This window comes from Acanthopagrus latus, chromosome 8, assembly GCF_904848185.1.
Source record: "Acanthopagrus latus isolate v.2019 chromosome 8, fAcaLat1.1, whole genome shotgun sequence".
Lineage (NCBI taxonomy): Eukaryota > Metazoa > Chordata > Actinopteri > Spariformes > Sparidae > Acanthopagrus > Acanthopagrus latus.
In genome coordinates this window covers 30,271,308-30,275,252 of record NC_051046.1, presented here as the reverse complement: position 1 = coordinate 30,275,252, position 3,945 = coordinate 30,271,308, and positions in this window count along the sequence as shown.

Here is a 3,945-nt window from a genome sequence, read left to right as displayed (position 1 = left end):
TCCGCCTTTAGTTTCACAAAGTCAAAGAATTTGGCGTATTTTGACAGGCTCTGAAGTTTCGTGTCATCAACATGTTGCAACATTTCATTGAATTTTGCGCAGTCTACCAAACCAAGGAAAGCCAGCTCACCGAAATGATCAAACCGTGCCTTCATTTGACAGCTGACGTTATCCAGAATGTTACAGAACAGTCGTTTTCGTTCACATCTAACCGACTGTCTGTTTCCACTCTCTGTCAAGCCCAGTGCGCTGCATTTCTGCTCAAATCGGTCACAAAAACTGTCAAACTTCAGTCTCATGCACTCGAGAGCTGCAACGGTGTCGCGGATGCTTGCACGACAGTATTCAATGTCCATTACTTTGTTTTGCAGCACTCTAAAAAGTGCGTCAGTTTCATTGAAGATGTCTTCATACATCGTGAGGAGAAAGCAGGTTGATGCTTTTGAGAGCCACCTATCGTATCCTGCTGCCATCATCAGTGTGTCATTATCCCAGTTGTCGGCATTTTCCATAATTACATGGAATAAGGTGCGCAGATCATTTTGGTGCATGCTTATTGTCTGGAGCAGCCTAGAGTTAGAGCTCCATCACGTAGGTGCTGCTCTGGGTAAACGGCGCTTGACAACGTCATCCAGTAAATGAGTGCGCTTTGTGGACTTGCTGAAAAATGATGCTAGTCCCTCAGCTGTTTTAAAAAGCGTGCGACATTCCGGCATGCACTTTGCTGAGCACCAAGTTCAGCTTGTGTGCGTAGCAGTGTGTAAACATGGCTTCCGGCACTTTTTCTTTAACTTTAGCTTGCACTCCATTAAGCTCCGAGGCCATTACAGCAGCACCATCGTACGTCTGAGCGACAAGCTTGTCAGTACAGTCATATTTCTCCAACACTCCCAGGACATACTCGGCAATGGTAGGAGCGCGTCTGTCCTCACTCACGTCATCAAAGGCCAAAAACGCCTCCTTTACCTCACAGCCTGCTTCAGATGTAGCCACGTACCGTAATATGACAGAAATCTGAGCGTGGTTTGTGACATCTGTGGTCTCGTCTACTTCCACAGCAACAAATGGGGCTGCACCGATCTCCTTTTTAATGTCATTCCTTATGACACCAACTGCTTTGATTAAATCGTTCTGTATTCTGTTTGACAAGCCAGAAAATACAGTAGATGTCTCCAGATGTCGAGCTAGCCTGTCATCTTTCTCAGCAAAAGCATGTAATAATTCAACGTAGTTCCCACGATTAGCTGAGCCTGCACTTTCATCATTTCCACGAAATGCTAACTGTTGTTTGGCGAGGAAGCAGGTGGCATTGATGAGATCTTTTAAAATCTCTCTGTTCTCCTTCACCTTAGCATTGTGGATGCTAATGTTGAGTCTTCGCTGTTCGTCCAAAGCCAAGTCTATCCTGGACATCCCGAATGTTTTTAGCGCGATTTGACTCTGGATGTGCGTAGTCGACCGCTCATGTTTGATGAGGCTTCTTTGTAAATTCTTCCACAAAGCCAGTCTTTTCGTTTGTACCACTCTGTCTGAAATGACCGATTCTTCAGTCCTGGACCCGTTGTCTGTAGCATACCTAACTCCGGCGTTGGTCTTCCTTTAATAATTATCTCCTGCTTCGATTGAAAGTCCAATTTGGAAAAATTCTTGAGTTTAGAGATGTAATCCTCCATGTTGAAAATGAAGGTAAACAATATGAAAGGATAACTGGAAGGTGGCAATTGACAGGCTACTGTAGCTTGCTATTACTTATTCTATTATTCTTTAGCCGGGGCGTCATAATCTCTGGGATCACCAGCGCCCCCTAACATGAGGCAGGAGAACTGCGTGCCTCACCCAGTGCCTTTTCGCGGGCGTTTTATGATCGCTCAGCACAAGAAACACGTCACTCACATACAGTTGTTTATAAAACAAACACTGTACATCATATACATCAGCTAAACTATGTAAACTCAGCTCATATAGTACAAGTGGTTGAACATTTTAATACCGACATACAGAGAGACAGCAATACCGTCTGATTGCATAGTCATTGCGCAATCCAAGGTGAGGCTCAGCGCGCTGCTGCCTCACCACACATCTCTCCAAATTATCTGAACGGCAATTGTGGAAATTGAGCGATTTTGGAAAAAAAACACCCAAAAATGGTAAATTTAAATGGAAAATGACTGTAAAGCACAAATTACTGAATAAATATAGTCATTTAATTTATTTTTTATTTTTTATTTCCATAATGACAGGTGAGGCACAGCCTGACCTGCCTCCCCTGACTGCACGTCACTGATGTGTAGGTAGTGTGATTGTAGTTAAACATCAACTTAATATCACTGAGGCTGTGGATTGACGGGTGAGGCTTATGATATAAGGACTTTAATTATGAACTGAACTCAAAATGTCTCTCACCACTGCATTGCACTGACTCAGTACCATCGCCAGTATGTTTCTAGCTTAAGAAAGCTATTTTGTGAAATATTGCAACCCATACAATTATACAATAGCCTACTATATTAGGGCTGTCAGTTCTTATTTGATATTTGAATATAGGTGCAGTGATGCCACTTCACAACTCTATTTTGCATGCTTCAGGCCAGAGGTGCTGAGTAGACAATAGCGAGACTGAAAACACATAATGAATGCGATGTTTTTCAAGCAGTCATACTAAACAAATGTCCCTAACAGGTGATATCATCTTGCACATATTTGGGAACCTTCAGTAGGAGCACTGTGTTGTGGAGCGTCACTGATGCTGCAGGCCAGGAGTACTGAGAGAACCATAGTGACACTGGAAACATAGTAAGGTGGGTCAGGCATAATAAATCACACTAGATGGGTATTACCTTGCAATATTATTAAAGGAAAAATACTATACATAACCATTGCTATTAGTCATATTGTTTTTATTGATACACCTGTGCAACATCATGCAGTGCAGTACAACAGCTGTGCCATAAATTCTGCTTTTTTAAATCTTATACATGTTCAGTTTTTGTTGACATTATCAGAAAGGTGTTCATTCTACTTTATGATATATATGTTGAGGTCAAAGTGGGTGGTGGTGCTGGGCTGGACTGCATTATCTCAACAATTGTTGCTTATATTTTGCCTTCAAGTATTTTAATGGAAAGGGCAAAATATCAGCATGGATGAATATAATGCACTGCAGCACAGCAGACATTTGGTAGCTGGGTTCTGGTAGTTGGTGGAACAGTGATGTTTGCCTGATACAGGTAGGTAGAAGGGCAGTGATGCTGGCTTTGCCCTGAAACACTGTCAGCTGTTCTGGGGTTGCTTGATGTTGAACTTAGGACACTGTTCTTTTTCACTTTTTTGGTTTGGCTCTTGCCTCCAAGATGGCCATCTTTTAAGTGTTGTTTTTTCCTTTCCTTTTTCTTTTTTTGGCTTAAATCCACAACTTCAGCTTAATAAATCTCCTGATGGTCTTTTGTTTTACTCCACAGCATGATGGAAGCCTGCTGGAGAGTGCCAGAGCTTCCTTCTCCAACACACCCACTGTGTTTGGAAGCTCCATGAGGGAGGAACCAGTCTTTGTCCTTCGTTTCCCTTGGTTTTTGCATTGTTTATCCTGTTCTGTGTTTTTAATTAAAACAATCTTAAACTTCCCAGTTGTGTGGTATTTGAAAGTGTGTGGAAGTGCAAGTGCATTGTTTGAATATTATTAGCCCACATATTTTTTTTTGTTGTTCTTTGAAGGTGGCTAAATTGCTACTTCTGACTTTAGCCACCCAGGCTACATTCATTTCTCCGAGCGATTGGAGCATCCCCATGCAGCACAGCATACCATGGTGAAGACTGTAATCAAGGACAACATATCGAAAATGACACTAACAGCTTGACATCTGTTTGACTTTAGATACTGTTTTGAGTAGAGTACGTTTGGGATAAGTAAGAATAGTTAACAAATACTGATAGAGTTCCATTTATTTG